Genomic DNA, 17,809 nt, shown 5'->3' with positions numbered 1-17,809 from the left:
GTCCAAACTAACAGTAGAATTCATTTGTCATTAATTTCTAATTTTAGAAATTGGTAATAACTATTGCTTTTTTTATTCCAATTTTACTTGAGGGAAATCTCGCAATATGATAAAGTGTGTGTGTTTTATTGAACAAAACTAATGAAATATTGTTGAAAAATAACCCAGCCATTGTCCCTTTGAAGCAGCACTAGCAGATGACTGCTTATCAAATTGCCCTCAGAAGATGAGAAAGTGGTTTTAGGAGTCAGTTTTATGATTGCCTACTGTGTATTATGTAATCTCTTAAAGAGTTCAGAAATGGGCCCAAATGACACACAGCATGCATTAACAAGTGTGCTGTAAACAACATTAATCTCTTTGTTGGTTGCTGTACGTGTCCTTAGAGATAAAAGACAACCAGTGTGGCAGCTCTTGAGAATTCTTGCAAGTGTAGCTTTGATATTACTGCAGCGTTGTTTGAATGATGGACATCCTATTCTGAATGCAGCAAGTGCCCACCCACCATCTGTCCCAATAGGAAATTTCTTAATATATACTGGGCCCACTGTCAGCTGTAGTACAATTCAACATTGTCTCAGGGGTTTTATTACGTTCTTGTAGCCATAACACTGTAGAGCTGCATCAGATGCATATTGGCTTTTCTGCTTATAATAAAGTGACTGTGATTTCATTCAGACTGATAAGTGGATAATTTTTAAGCGGTATCACCAAAGGTTTGAACAATACTGAGGTGAAATTTGTCAATGTCCTTCAGATTGAGAACTTTGTGCAGTATCAGAGATTCATGCTCGTGACCTTCTATGCCTTTTAATGGTAAATATCTATCGTGTGTCAATTGTTGGCGATAACAGTTGTAAGTCATTGATAATGAACATCTCCCACTGTCATAGACTGAACAAGTATTATGCAAGAAGAACACACACTGTGTCATTGGCAATCAATGTTCGATTACAAGCTGATTTAGAATGCAACTATTGTATTCCATGCCAGCCTCCTACATGAAAATGCAGATGTACATGTATACTAGTATTTTTCTTGTCATTTTCTCACCCTTATGGGATGCAAGAAATAGACTACAGTGTATGAGTGGGTGGTTATACCGTGTTTGAATGGATGGGAAGGTGTAGCATTTTCTTCCCAGAGTTCCACACTTGTTCAACTTTCAGTTGACATGCGCATCTTTCTTTATAAACAACAAGGCAGTGAATAATTTTGCAATATTTGTGCTGCATTGTTCCATTTTTGACTGCTCCCCTAAGATCTAATGGTTTGTCCTAAAATCACCTGATATCAGTTGCTATAGTGATGCTTCCATATTTAATTCCTAGAGAATTCAAATTAGTATTACAATCAGCATTTTATATGAAAATATACTGTACAACTTATTTTGAACGAACCAACTTATATATGATATTTTCTTTTTACCATCCTTTACACTTAAGTTCCTGACAAAACAGTTCTTCCCAAAAGTGTCCATTATATGTGACCCTTGAATGCACCTGATCTTATTTGTGATCTTTCAATCACCGTCAAATATTTTTGATGGTGAGGCCTTTTGACGCATTCGCAAGTTGACAGCAAAAGTCCATTCCTAATCTAATAAGGAAATCACTTTAAGTCAAAATTTCACTTTGAATTTGAGAGCTAAAGTAATGTAAGTTGGTTTTGACATTTTTTCTATATTTTGAGGTGTAATGCATATCCTCCTGGGTCCATTATGACTTAACCTTCTGTTGCCATGACAGTTGTGCCTTTTAGAAGTTGTGTGATTGCCATACTAATAAAAATTTATGTTTGAAGCAAATGGAATAAAGCAAAAGTTTGTTCGGCCTCAGAGCATTGTGTTTTGTAAAAAGATTACAGTAATGATCTCATCATATTTTTATTGCTTGTACAGAAGTTTAATGGAGCTTGTTTTACCATTGTATCTCAATTTGTTGTATACTTTTCTGTCACAGTATGTCTCTTTTTATGTACACGCATCAAGAGTTCATCCTACTTTTTAGCATTTAGGAGTATTTCTCAATTATGATAAGTGCAAAGAATAATTCCGTATGTGGTTGACTTGTTGCTCATTCTTGTTGAATCCATAAAAGCCAGCATCGTTGCTAAACACATGCGTGAGTGTGCGACATTCTTTCAGAGCTCTGAGAGCTTGTGTACTACAAGGTAGTGAACATTCATGTGCCCTTGGTCAGAGCTAGAGGCACACGACTTTCACACCCAAATTCAAAAGTTACTGCAAGATTTACGTGAAATTCTGTTCAATGTCCAGATTGCTCTTATCTTGAAACCAGGCCATCCCATCAGCTTTCAGTCAAACTTTGAAGTGAGTGGTGAGGCTTTGTATGGCGCCCTCTATGGTCATAATGTGTAAACCGCCAGTTTTGCTAAAAAGACGCATTTACTTAATAGCATACAGAAATGGGACATTACCGGTAGTAATCCTGTGTAATCCGTATTTTTCAACCGGACAGAATTAATTCAGTATCATATGTATTTTTAGATTTATCTGTTATTAAGGCCATGTGAGAAATATTGACCTCTGGAATATATTTATCATTTTCATTTTGCAAATGAATTTGAATTTTGTGTTACATCCAACTTACCACATCCATTTATTACACTTGTAGTTAAATTATTTTAATCGCTCAATGAAATACAAAAGATTTTGATACAAACCTCCACAGCAATGATTATATAACATATTTTAACCATTACTGCTGCATCAAAAGTGTGATGGGAATCCAAAGTTACCATAAATACTCAATCAAATGTGATCAATATCTATGCATTTTCTTCAGTGACTTAAGTGCGGCTCTTTTTAAGAGGAAAGATTCAGACCAGCTGAAGTACAATATTGTATAATGTGTTTCATTTATTAGTTTTCCTGTGCACATTTACATATATTCAAAAAAGGAGAATTGTCATCTTTACACTGAGAAACATCAATACTATCTCTGTGTATTGGAAGCCTTTAAAACCCCCAAAATAACAAAGTTATCACAATAAAATTCAAAATTTCATATTAGTCGAGTATACTTGCTGAAATGGTGTGCGGTAGAGCAGTATCACCCCTATAAAAAATTTCCAGTGACCCAGATGTGCTTTTGTGTACTCTAGCTATACTGTTTATCCCCCCTGCAAAAATGGAATTATCTGATTGAACAACCTTTTCGCTCAGGGAATTTATTGTGTTGCTAAAAATAGCCACACGGTACGCGATGTCATGGTGTTATTGGCAGTATATCTGTAGGGACCTGCTAGCTGTGTGCTCTTCTATCCAGTCTGGGTCTCTGACGGTCTCAGTCAGGTTATCGGGTTGCCAGGAGTATAAATGCTCGGTGATGCGAGTACAATTGGATATAAACAACGCTAAGGTAAAATAATTGCCTTCCACCCTCTATTTTTTGTGTTCTTTTATATCTTTCAGTCGATGTAAAGTCCTAGCTAGGTAGTGCCCAATATGTGGAGGCATTCACGCTTTTCATTTCGTACATTGATGCATATTGTGTATGTTTTCACCCACGATCATACAAGCCATTTGAAAACGACTGTTTGTAATCAGGTATTTTTTTCCCAGCGGCTGATCAAATCAGCAGGAAGTCAATTACTTTATTCCGTTCAACACTTTATGTTTGACATTAGTGACAATGAATGCATGTTTTCAAAGGAATTAGGATAGCGTACACTCCAGTAGCACCAAAGAACTTGTTCAAGAGAATGTGTAGAAAAAAATTTTGACTAGTGACAGCTAGGAGTCAAAATGTGATGATTAATATGATTGGGATACAATTGTATCAAATCTGTCAAATAATGAGTTTCAATAGTGTTATATTTAGTAGCAGTATTTGGCATTACGGCGTATTGGTTGGAAGTGGATACATAACATATGCTATATGTATTGCAATGGCATTCCCAGTGCAGAAATGATATTGAAATTTAAAGTTCCTAGACAATGCTGATATATTCATGGAGGCATTTTCTTGAATTATCTTGCGGAAAGGTTATAATTTATACCATGATTGGAAAAATTCAATGTGAATATTGGTGAAGTCGTACATCTGGTTCAACAATGGATATGGCTTCCCGTTGTGTAGTAATCTTGACTGTCTTCACAATTTCTATCAGTTTTAATACAGTGTGTGTACACCGTGAGTGCAATGTGAAACCTTTTAACTAAAGTCAGCTAGCTCAGATATTTAACCGTAATATCAGCTCTGAAGGTGACACAGATGAATTCCAATGAGGCATGGACATACAATATGTACTCATTGTCTCATTTATTAGAAATTAATATAAACTGTTATGATCAAAGACAAAACTAAAAAAAATTCTCTTTGATGTAAATTGTATCGGATGGGGCACTGAAAGGTCATCTAGGTTCCACTGTGAGGGATTTCTTTTTATATCAATAATGCAGATCATGAGAGCCATAAATGCAATATTAAAATTTCATAATCTAATTCTGCAAATGGTCATATCAAAATTTGCTAAACAATGTGTTCAAGTGAATATCTTCATTTTAGCAATATATCATTCACCTATTGTGAACTTTTCCCTCCCCCATACCTAAAATAGACGCCAGACATTGAGCAGGGGCAAAGTCCTGTTAAAATTTACATCCACACAAATTCCAAATCTTGCCCGAGAATACAACTCCCCTGCAAGTCAGATTACATACTGCATTTGCGCTGGATCAGATGTTCATTTGAATTTGCCTGCAAGTTCTTTTTCTCGTTTCCCCTGTACATGTAAGTGAGCTGAAGCTGTTCTTATCTGACAAAAATCCCCTCGATAAAGATTCTCAAGTGTTCTTCAAAATTTCCACATGAAACCGGCCCGACTCGCCATAAAAGGTGGATCCTTCTTCGAGCAGACATTGTTGTGTTTACATACACTCACTTCCAAGGAAAATTTATACAGCCTTTTCAATGTAATGTATTTTTTGGTGTCATGCGTAAAATGTGAAAGAATTACTTTATTGCAGTTCTTCTCAAAATCTGCAGCATTAATTTCAGCAAATTCTATACGAATGTCAGTAGCATACCCGGTATATCGTATTTGGAGATAGCTTTGGTAAGGCAAGCGCAATTAATACCATACATGTGGCATATTGTATCAATTAGTGGAGAGATATACACTGTACAGGGCTTAAAGTACTTTTGATGGAGAAGATACATGATTATTATGCTATTTATAGACTCATATTCCTTTTTCCTGAAAATGTATATTCTCATATGAGCTTTTTTCAGTAATATAGCGCTCACGATCAAATATGACACCGCTTTTCTGAAGCAAACTAAATGCCGTCTTAGTAATATGGCAATGGGAATACTGGTGATGTAAGGGAGACAGCAATTACACAAATATTTCACATAATATCATTGACCCTTTGAGCATTGTAATTTTTGCCCCCAAAATATCATGGCAACTTTTTACCAATTTTTATGAATTTTTCTGTAATTTTTTCCGTGATTTTTGATCAAATGGACAAACATTTTCATGGGCTACACTTTTTGACCAAAATTTTTGGAAAAATCTTAAAAAATTGTCTAGACCTGAAAGAAATTGTTGGCGTTACATTGTATAAAATGCAACAAAAATTGACTTCTGCACTCAAAGGCTTAAGCATCACAAAAATAATATCAGTAGAGCTGATTTTTACATCTTGGACAAGGATTTGAAAACCAATACGCCCCCTTACTTTCTACACACCTTAGTCTATCAACTGTCAAAGCAGCAATGTGCAGTGCTTTGTTCAAACTTCAAAGAATTAAGGTCATATCACGTTTTAACAAAGAAAGGTTGAATAACCTGTAGGGATTATAGTTTGCAGTATGTCTGTTTCTTATAATTAGGTGCTGGAATTTTTTAAAGAGCCCCATTTAAAAGACTCATATTTATCATCAGGGATTGTTGTAATTACATAATTTAAAATTGGTTGCAACACTAAAGAAGTTCATAATTGTCTGGACATTGTATTGCCTTAGAATAATAGCTAACAAAAACCTGTCTGTAGACATGTGCGCAAGCATGATGTCATTTATTTTATAGAAAGAATGTCAAAATAATTATGACGTGAAGATTAATAATTGGTTAATTTGGGTGAAAGTAAATTCTTGATAAAAATATTAATTAACTTGAATGATTGCCAACTTTTACTTTCAATGGCTGCCATCTTGCCAATGAAAAAATGAGAAAATCCTACTTATTACTCAGTTAATGAATTCTTGTCAAGGTACGCTTTCAGAATTGTGTTCTTCTCAAAAGAAAAATTAAACAAGTGTTCAGACTCCAAACCCTTGACACTGAGAAAGACAATCAAATAAACAAAAAATATCAGGACTGGCATTGCTGAAGAAAAGTGGGCCCCTTCCCTGAACAATTTTGCTTATGATCATAATACTAGGGGGATCAAGTTGGTTCAAAAAGCTAGGAAGGCCCTCTAAGAAACTTGTTTGTTTTCATAAAGCCAGAGTGATTAATGCACCCACTTAAAATTTTGAAAGTTAAGTAATTCAGCAGTTGGATAACATACTCAGAAAATGTTACACACACAAAGGTAAATATTTACTGGGATTTTTCCATTTAACCTGGTAATATGAGTACTCATGGAAGAATCAACGCCGAAACATCCTGTTTTAACTCCATAATTTACACGACAATGCGACCTTCTTCAAGAATGAAAGGGTTTTAGGTACATTTTACAAAACTTCTTTAACAAAGATTTGTAGACAGAAAAGCTACGTGGTGAAGTCATATTCAAATACAGTGCTGGATACATGTTTTATAATATTTAAAATCTCCAAAAACCTACACACGTTGGGACTCAAAACAAAAAAATTAATTTCTTTGGCCTAATAAAATGGGACCCTGTGTTCCCAGTATGCCAAATAAACAAATTCAAATGATTGTTATCACACTCTCCCAGCTGTTGTTGGTTTAATGACAGTATAATACCCTGTCTGAGTGTCATACAGTGTTCCTATGATCTTGAATAATTGCTAAAAAGTTAAACTGAAAGGGTTCAGTCCAGATTTTTCTGTAAACAAATATTTGACACTGACCGCTCATGTAAAATTTTATTTATTAAATTACCAATGGCATTAAAATCAAGAATTTTGTAGCTGCTGCAAAGGTATATTTTATGATTATTGGTACATGCTTGCTTCACACATCTCCTTGATCGTTCTCAAGATAGAGGCATTTGTACATTTTACTTACATGTAATGTACTCTTTACTTGTACAGCTTTGCTTTTATATCTTGCACAAACAATACTTACGATATATCACATGCGTTCCATTGTGATGTCATTCAACCGAAATATATGAGGTATATATTTTATTTAACTTCCTGTAAATATCCCAATAAAATGTACTTTACCGTGGTGGCCTATTGCACCAAAGGTTTTGCAGTCTCAGGAAAAATAAAATCAAAATTGTTGGGCTAATGTGCAGTATCTCAGAAGCTGTTATCCAATTGGTTGGCTGAATCTGACTGTTATTAGTGAATAAAACAAATAGACTCCCCAAGTTACTGTGATTAGTGACAATCAGATATTAGTGACAATCAGATATTACTTTCTGAGCATGCTGCACACCTCAGCAGAAATTTTTTGGTGGTCAACTTGACCAGGGTTACCATAATCTGTTCACCCCAATTTCCTGTAAATAGGTCCATATTTGCTATTGATAACAATAGATTTGGGCCAAACCATGATGGTGAAAGGTACAAATGTTAATGCAATTTCAAAAATAGCATGTTCAGTTCTCAAATCATCCTGCTCTATTTGTGGACATATTATATTACAGGAAGTATTTTCTATTTTGGTCTGATTGCAATGGATTGATAACAAGAATATCATATACACACATTGACAATGCCATGGTGAAAATACATTGATCAGTGTTTGGTATAAATGTTAATGCAATTTCAAAAATAATATGTTCTGTTCTCAAATCATCATGCTCTATTTGTGGACAGATGTACAGGAAATATTTTCTATTTTGGTCTTATTGCAACGGATTGATAACAAGAATATCATATAAACACTTTGACAATGCCATGGTGAAAATACATCAGTGTTTGGTATGCACTGTGACGTGTATGACATCAGTCTTTGATAGTTTTAAGTTCAATTACATAATAGTAATGCTAAATATTTATTATCCACCTCTGAGCAATCTTAATTTTCAAAGTTGATAAGCTCCTTTGTCCTGAGATGTGAAAAAAATCAAAGATAGGAAATATCATTGCTGGTATGATGAAAGTGCTGTTCATGTTAACCTAATTAAGTGTTTCTGGAATTGAAGATTCTCTGTTCATCATTAAAATGATCAAATTAGTCTCTGTAGAAATATGGGGTAATATTTCATGACATCATTAGTCATTTGTTTTGTTTTCTCAAAATGTAGCCATTATGTGTAACATCAATTTTGTCATACTCAAACTGTCATGTACAGTGCATGCATATCTTTTGCAATCATTTTTTGATGTGATATCTAATTTTTTAAAATTTTTTATTCAAATGCATTTTTTGGCTGCTTTATCATTTCCAAATGCTGTCACAGTTCTGTTTTCTGAGTCAATTGTTTGTCGGCCATTTTTGACAGGACTTTCAGGAGTAAATGCAGTTAATTTGAAAATGGTGCTATTTCAACGCTAATATTACTATAAAAATTGTAAACATCAGATCTCAATGGCTTTGCCACAAGCTGCTACAGTATTAAAACACAGGTGCACAGTTGATAATTTTTTTCTAAAATCCATTACTGTATAGCAGCAGTCAATGTCATGAATGTGATTCTATATTTAGTAACAAACCTGTAATTTGATATTTTTGGTGATATAACAAATGATGTATTTGATGATAATGTGACGGTCAAATGATTGAATGGATAGTTCATAAAATATTCCTTTTGAGGTATAGTTAAGTAGATGCTAAAAAATTTGAATTTATGACAACAGTATGTGCCCAGTAATATGAAGACTAATCAGTCAATATGGATATCGTATTTCTTTGGATGTTTTATTTTTAGATTTTGAAAGTATATTGGATGTTGAAAGAGCTTCCTTTTATAAAATATAGCCATTACATGTTCTCAATAGTGAAAGGGTAGTCTGGCACAAAGGGATGTTTGAAGCATTCACATTCCTGATATGCTGACAGTACTCAAGGGTTTCAATACAACAATCAGGGCCAAGTGAATATCACTTCCACATGGGGGCATCAATTTGACAATGTCTTCGAAAGGGACATAAGCTGTAACTTGTGGCAAGTTTTTCGGTACCGTATGCTACTTCTGTATATCAACTACCGTGTCTGACATCCATTTGTCATGCTGAAATTTCCAGTATTCTTGTTGTCAACACAGCTTGTATGTGTGTGATCATTGTTGTTTACAAATGAATTCTAGTCCAGACTTTAATACAATTTTCAACAATAACAATGTAGATTACACTCATGTAGGTTGTGTTGATATGTTTAATACTTGGCATTAAATTACTGTTTAGGGATTCAATGCAGAAAGTGTAGGGAAACCACAAAACAAATGTTCTGAAAAAATAGCCAAAAGATACAGCTTATGGAGCTTTAAAAAAAAGTCAGGTGAATTAGATGAAATGTGTAAATTTTAGTAAAATTAATTTCTATTTTTTTTGTTAAAAAACAAAGGCATAGAATAGACAAACCAAATTCATCGCAGTAAAATAAAATTATCATGCAAACTTACCAACAGTGCATCTGAATTTTCCTTCGTGAATTTTTATGATTATGGTAATATCTGAATTAAACAGAAACAATATTGAAGTGAGAATCCTGCTGGAATTGCGGTTATTGAATTCAATTAATACTTAATTATCAAAATTATGACCAATAATTATCATTGTCATACATGAATCCCACTTTTACCATGTTCATAATTATAATAATTATCATAATCACTCATTCTTCTTCTAGCATTTATGTGTCAAGATAATTTCTAGATTATGACAATAAGTTGCTCAGCTGTTACTGTTGCAAGTGAGAATGTATAATATTCATAACAATATGGATTCTTTATTTAATATTTGTGAAGAAATACTGGGTATTTTACTTGTCATGGTAAGGACATACAGTACCAGGCACTGACAATGTGCTAATGTAGAAATGTTTTTGGACGCAAGTTAGAAAACATGGTTCAGTAACTCTAAATTTTGTCAAATTTGAGGAGTTTATTCACAAGATGACTTTTCATGTCCTTGAGCAATGATAATCTTCAGCTGCCATGCACTCCTGTAGCAAATCAATTTCCAAATAGCTTTTATTCTCACCAAATATAATTATGATAGATTTACTCAATTCTAATTTCATCTGAAGTTCTGCAGAGAATAATATATACAAACAGTCATTTTCAGTTGATTGTAGACTCAGTCTGGTAATATAAATCAAAATTTTGGCAAAAATGTTTTTGTGTTCCACCGTAAAAACTGAGATGTGATAGGTGAAAGAATAATTTTCCAGCGCTTATCCATGGAACCAACAAAAGACAGCAGGAACATCAGTATTCTTTTCTTTCCATCGGTGTAAGAATGAGGAGATGGGGAATAAGCACCACTGGACATTACACATACCACAGTGCAACTGTAGTGGCCAGATGGGTTGTCCAGGTGGAATTGTTGCTCTCACAGCATGCCCCACCACATCCAGGTACCCAAGCAGGCACGGATCACAGCCCAAAGACATGAGGACAACTGTTAGCCATTGTGTTTTATTGCAAACAAAGACGCAGCGTCTGAAATGACAATTATGAGCCCCTAAATTGAGGCTGGATTGTGCTCTGTACTCACATTTGTCTTATGAATGCAAGCAAGCCCCCGCAATATTTGATGGTAAGGTTGACTCACAGTTATATCCAGGGATGAGTACAGCATACTGTATATGTCCAGGGAATCGTGAGTAGGAGAATAATTTCTTTCTATATACTCTTGATAAGCCAAATAGCTAAAAATACTGCTTTCTTCATCACTTGAGTTGGCAGCTACCCAAGTTTTTCATGAATGGAAGGAGATACATTTTGAAAGACACAATTCTCCTCTTACAGAATGAAATACCCATCAAATATATTAATAAGTGTCTTGCCACAATTTGAAGACATATTTGATTTACAGTCGTTGGCATTGATGTTTCCATGGTTACTAAGATCTAATAGCCAGAAAATCAAAATGCGGGGATGTTAAAAGTATTGGACACACACTCCTACAGAGAGCAACGGTGCCTATAGAGAGCATTGAAAGGAGATCCATTAGACAGAATTGTAACCCAGCCCTGGAGTTTTGATCATAATCATTTTACTACTAAATATAGATTCATGCCCAGGGCCAGCAAGACGCTCAGATAAATTTTTGTCTGTTTCTATAAATGTCTAAAGGTTTGTAGTAGATAGCTGCATCTCAACTCTCTGTTTCCAAGTTACCATGGTAACCACTTTAACTGATCTGATCACTTCTGTATCGTATCGCACAAATGCATTAATTTGCTTGACTGTCCGTTCTGTCAAACAGTAACTGGCCCCTGTCGCATTAAAAATGAAGTTTGGATATTGTCACAATTTTCTGTTGAAATTTCACCTCCTCGACTTTTATTTAGTTTGATATTTGACCTACCGAATCAAATTAGTTAATTGTGTTTGTTGTATTGTCTGCAAGAATTTCTGATGATGATGATGATGATAATGACAATGACGATGATGATGATTAGGAGGAAGATAATGATAATGATGAAGATGATGATGATGATGACGACGATGATGACGACCATAACCATGACAACAATAAGAATGATGATAACGCTGATTATGATAATGATACATTATTTAGCAGTTGCCTTAAGATAAATGCAATGCACATCACAGAAACTCATTAAAGTTATACTGCCTCTGACTATTTCAACATTGCTACTTTCCAAAGATATTATGTGAAGCAAGTGCCATACTCATGAATATTCATGTGAACAAAGCTATGCAGAAATGCAGATGCTTGTTTCCAGAAATACATGTACTATTCAGTTTCCCACTAACCGTCAGCTACGGCAACTTCACCAAGTCACCTACCCACTAGACATGTAATAAAGTTTTATTTTCATGAAGTTAAAGGTTTCTAATAATACATTTTGCAGTCCTAATGCAACATTTAGTGTGTCTGGATTGATAGCCACCTGCTTATAGGTACATAGTGGTAGTTACTTTTGCGCCATCCAGGTACCATATAATATTTTGTTGTCGTAAAAAAATATTGAAAGAGAGGTGTAGACCTAGTTTCATTGAAGCATGAATCATACCGATGTATAAAGATATTTACCACAATGGTTCAGTAATTCCTTTCACTATTTCATCTCATTGTCTTTGAATCGTCTTAAAGATAATATCGGATGGAAAAAAGGGTGATCGTCAAATGTATTGTGAAATGAGTCTGACTCTGCTTAGGTTAACTGTGTGAATGTCGCATACAATGGAAATTAATGAGCTTACAGACTATAAAAAATTCAAAGGTTTGAAAGTATCACGGCGATGTTAATGGAAAAGAATGTTGTTACGCATGCATGTATTTGGTGTGTTTATGACTGGTGATATGGCAAACCAGTGGAACAGAGAAATCTTGTCCCAATTATTGTGACAGATTATCTATCTTTGAATGGATTATAAAACATAATCAAGAAATCTAAGAAATCTCCAAGTGCATTTCACGTAAGATGAAACTTTCTCTTGATGGGTCAGAACACCTTTGGTGTGTTTTGATTTTATCTACCATCATTTTGTATTTTTAAATATCAAAAAAGTCTTGTTTACTTAACAGAATAGCAATGCATCTCCTTGACATCCATGTTCAAAATAATCAGCCAATTTTCATAGCCAACCATTGGATCTTGGGATGGGGATTGCAAATACTTGTTTAAAAATCTGTGTGGCAAATTTGCAGTCTTGGGATTTCGTGAAAAATGTTCACATTATCATTGGTTGAAAAATTGTGGAATTCTGGAAAAGACAATTTTCCATACATTGCAAAATCCCCTCAAAATGTGAATGTTATAAAGAATAGGACAGTTTGCAAATGACATCATTGTTCCCTCATTAATTTTCAAAAATAAATAAATACCTCAAAGTGAGATTATATTTTTGGGAAAAAGGCGCGCAAGAATGACAAAAACACAACTTAATAGGTGACTGCCAATATAAAGATATACACTAGAAAAGACATATTGATGGCTCAGACGACAAGCTGCAACAACAGCCATACACCAGTATGCAACACTGACAAAATTTGTCAGAATTTCTAGTGCCAGTGTCGCATGCATGGAGCTATATTAAGTAACAAATCTACAATGGAAAGGAGACCTTATAATCATGCATGTTCAAATTCTGTTCAGCTCTTCTCAAGACTCACTAGTCTATTTCCATGAATTATAATGATTGAGTACTTACATGTACTGTAGTTGCAGGGCTGGTCTAGAGTAGCCGGATTTAAAAATGCTGTGTAAATCACTTTCCTGTTCCGATTTCATGCCATTTACTGATTTGAAAAAACAGGGAAATGGATTACGAGTTGAATGTGAAAAGAACTCCAGCTGTTATAATGATCTCTGTTACTTGAATCTGTAATGATTTGCATGGTATATGTGGGTTAGCGGTACCGGTGCATCATGGCTAACCGAGAATCAATATCACTGCAAGGGAGTTTACCTTCTGTTTTTAAAGCTTTTAACAGTCGATGTTTAAATATGGGTAGTGATCTACCCCTGCTTGAGTTCTCTGACATGCAAGCTTATTTCTTTTCCAGTACTATGAAATTGATAAAAAACTTCCTTATCAGAAGCTCTGATGGCAGATTGTCGTCAGACATGATTTCAATAATGCCTCCGCAAAAAAATTCCTGTTGCTTACTTGACACTGGTTTATGAATTGGACATTCCTTTCAAAAAAGATTTAAATCTAAAGTGAGAGTGTAATTTTACAAGGTGAGTTTCACTTCTGTTTGCTTTGGAGGCAAAAACAGACTTTCCAGCTAAATATAGAATTGAAAAAATAGCAGAAGTCCCCCAAAGGTAACAAAAGCTGTAACAATCAGCTAGGTGTTGACTTCAAATATTGTATTGTAGTGTTCAATGTGTCTGAATGGACACTATCAATACCATAGTACTAGTAGCAAGTTTCAACAAAAACGCAAACACTCTGAGCACCAAAGTCAATTTCGGTCACCTTTATAAAATATACCCTTGTCAAATTTTTTAAAGTTTTTACCGAAATTTTGATAAAAAACTGCAGCCAGTGAAATGTGATGTTCACTCGGTCCAAAATAATAAAAAAATTCACAAAAGTTCATAAATATTGGCAAAATGTTGCATTTAAAGTTTGGTGGGAAAAACTACAGCATTCAAAGGGTTAAAATCTAAAAGTAAACTGCACAAATTCATCGTGACCAGTTTCTTTCAAATAAGACCAGCTCCTCTACATAAAGGAATATTTATTGAAAAACTACCACCACAGAATTATTTGATAATTGAGTTGCCAGGTAGGGGTAGCATCACATAATAAATTTTGTTTTGTTATCTTTTTTTGTGTAATGTTGGCACAGGTCCCTGGATTACTATTAAGTGATAACTTCCCATGATGCAGTTTGATATGTTTGAATTCATTTTCTAGATGAATTACCAGTACACTTAAATAGCTGTTTTTGCCCTTTTCACAATAAGACGGAATGTTGTGAGTGAAGAGGTTTAAAATATATGTTGTATAAGCATAAATCTTTAGTATTTATTCAATTTATCATATGACTCTTTCTTTATAGTATGTCTAGTTTTTTTTTGTGCAGAAGAATTAATGTTTTTTCACATAGCATCAAAATTGGTAATACATAAATTCTGTTTTGCAATTGCAAGAACTGATTAGTTTTTTGTGGGTGTGGCTTGCATAACTAATGCAACTTTGCATAATAAATTATCTAGAAGTGTGGTATTCTCACAATGAATTACTAATTTGCATATTTGATGATACTGTTAACTGAAGAAATATATCAATGTAGAGTGCACCAATTTTGACGAAACTTTGCCACAGATGGATTGCTCATCAGAACATATCAGTATGAGTGAATTGAAAGATTTATATCAAATGATCAGTAATTCGCATATGAATGAACTTTTGAACTTTGAGAATGGCTGAACCAAATCATAAAGTATTGCCAGTGATGTTGATCATGATAAGATGTTAGCATATAGTCTGAAAAAAATGAAAGCGTCAATTTACAAACAATTTTGTGGACTACTGACATTTGAACTGCCTGGTACCGAAACACAGGAACATTTTCAGTTCTCATCTCACTAAAAATTAACAGATTTGTGTTGCTGTTTGGAAAATGCATCAAGAAACATCCAGTGATTTCTGCCGTAAAGCTTGTGTGTGCTTTTTGTGTATGTTTAGTCTTGGTAGCATGGATCTCTTCCTACCTCCATGCAGGGATGTACAATTATCCCTTTCTGTCGGCAATGTAAATTGTCTGTATATGTGTATACTGTATACTGACAGATATACAGAAGTGTCAAAAATTATATCCCTGCTGCAGGGGTATACAGTATGAAAGGAATACCGATAATAGCAGTGTGACTGTAGATTATTTTGGCCTTTTCTATTTGACAGCTCTATGTTCCATACCTTTAGGCATTCAATACCCGATATGTACAGTACATTTACCTAACATCAGCTACCCAACTGTGATGTAAGTGTTTGCAAAGAATGAGATGTGGGCCTGGAGAGTCTTTGAGAGGTGTTTGTTGACACTGCATATAAAGAGTGATGGAAAAATGGAAATTGGAAAATTTGAAAGTTGCAAAATAACAATTCCCAAACTATTAATATTACGCCTTTTCTCCATCATTAAAAAGTGGTATGTTGAATTTAGGGCGTTGACTTGACTGAATTTTGTTGAGTAAGCTGCAGATGGATTAGCAATAATGTTATTTTTTAGAAAGAGTGGAATAAAAACACATTCTGAAAGAGGGTCCCCTTTTAGAAACTTATGCTACAGACAGCAAATGAAATTTTCAACACCTGGCATGGAATGATCAGCCCACATGTTCATTTCCAGCTTGCAAACATAGCAATATTCAAACCTGTCAACCTTCATTGTCACTGACCTTTACACTTGGATTTTGAGCATTACTTCTTCTATTACTATCTAGACCTTTTTGACATGGCTGTTAAATTGATGATAAATTTTAGGTCAAAATTCTGACTCTGTAAAGTATTGGTTGATCTTGTTATTTGCATCATCTGCTGGTACAAAGCAAGAAAAAGTGCAAGTATTAATCTAATACTTTGCACCTGCTTGGGATCACACATGTGGTTGTATCTACAGTTATTATCAAACGATGCTCTTTCACATGTTTTGCTAGCTGCTTCAGATACACAGACTGTTGGTCTCGCTGATTGGAAAGTACATCAGTGAAAGCTATTACCTTGGGCTTGTCTCTCAGAAAATCATTATGCTGTACATCACTTGCTGTCTTATTGTTTTAATGCGCCTGGGTTAGTGCCATTACCTTGAAGTTCACTTATAACGGAGGCAACTTTAACTTATTGATTTTATTAGGCGTCTTTGCATCACTCAGACACTCAGGTAGGTTTTCTTGATGTAAATCGAACACAGTAAGTTTCCTGTCTCCTTTGTTTCAATCACTTTCATACACACAATAATTAGTGAAGATGACAGAACTGTTGGGCACCGGCCTGTAGAAAAATTACTGTCAGTTCCTTACTTTAAAATTTTGCTATGCTAACATCTTGTCCAACTTTATCCATAAAACTAAATTGGAAAAAAGAAAGAAATATTTTTAATGATATCTGCGAGAAATGTAGGATGGAAAGCTAATTTTGCTAAATTTGTAAGTAGATTGTTAAAATCATCCACTGAGCTGTACATTTACATTTTGGTTTATCTTACCAATTAAAAATAGGAAGGAGTTTGGCATTGACCCTTAGATATCAATGACCCTGAACTTATGTCATAACTTCATGCTTCAGTTTCCCTGAATAAAAACATGACTGTCACAGTTATGTACCACTGATTGTTAATGATCATGATATTCCTGGCATACATTTCTATCGACCAGACAGTGTTTGTGAAAATTTTCATAATAACTTTTTAAATTGCATGTGACAGCTGATGTTGGCCATATAAACATAAAATTACAACTCTCATACAGAAAAATTCAAATCATTTTCAACAATAATCTCTTTCTCTTCATGACTGTATTATAATTCATAAAACTCATCACCTTGGAGAGTAATTACTGTGGGATTTTGTCCAACTCGCCTGCATTTTCATGTACATTAGTTCAAAAATACAGCCTGGTGTGTTTCAAAGGTTTGTACAGGGACTTAATAGTGCCCATTTGGATATGATGTAATGTTATCAGCCATTAATAGGCTTGTGACCAAGCATGTGCTACAGACCGCTATATGCAAATGATGTCAGATGCCATCAATAACATTTGTGTATGGGCATGCACTTCCTAAAATAACTTAAACATGGAGGTACATCAGATGGCACAGGGGGAAGTGGGCAGGATGTGCTCACTCCTTTCATAACACCTGACAGCATTTCTTTATTTAACTACTCAGGTGGGTGAAATTCTGAGTAGAGAAAGATTGGGTTTCACTAAATTTCTGTGATAAATATGTTAATAGATGTTTATTTTGAATATCTTTTGTTATAATCTGTACAATGTAGCACTATACAGGGGCTCAAGGTAATAATCTTCTGCCTGTCCTTGG

The 17,809-nt window shown here is 34.5% G+C and overlaps 1 protein-coding gene across 8 annotated transcripts in view; it reads left to right on the top strand.

Moving 5' to 3' along the window:
• Positions 1–17,809, top strand: part of LOC139116045 (cAMP-dependent protein kinase inhibitor beta-like) — a 126,546-nt gene that overhangs the window by 14,167 nt on the left and 94,570 nt on the right. For 2 of the 8 annotated variants that reach the window (XR_011548225.1, XM_070678547.1), the window contains exon 1: positions 3,238–3,383. The exons of 5 other annotated variants lie outside the window; for them this stretch is intronic. The gene's annotated coding sequence lies outside the window, so the exon portion shown is untranslated. Of the gene's footprint in view, positions 1–3,237; positions 3,384–17,809 lie in introns of those variants that run through there. One more of the 8 variants, XM_070678543.1, reaches the window with a different exon arrangement.

This window comes from Ptychodera flava, chromosome 17 (genome assembly GCF_041260155.1).
Source record: "Ptychodera flava strain L36383 chromosome 17, AS_Pfla_20210202, whole genome shotgun sequence".
Lineage (NCBI taxonomy): Eukaryota > Metazoa > Hemichordata > Enteropneusta > Ptychoderidae > Ptychodera > Ptychodera flava.
This window is presented reverse-complemented; position numbering and strand designations above follow the sequence as displayed.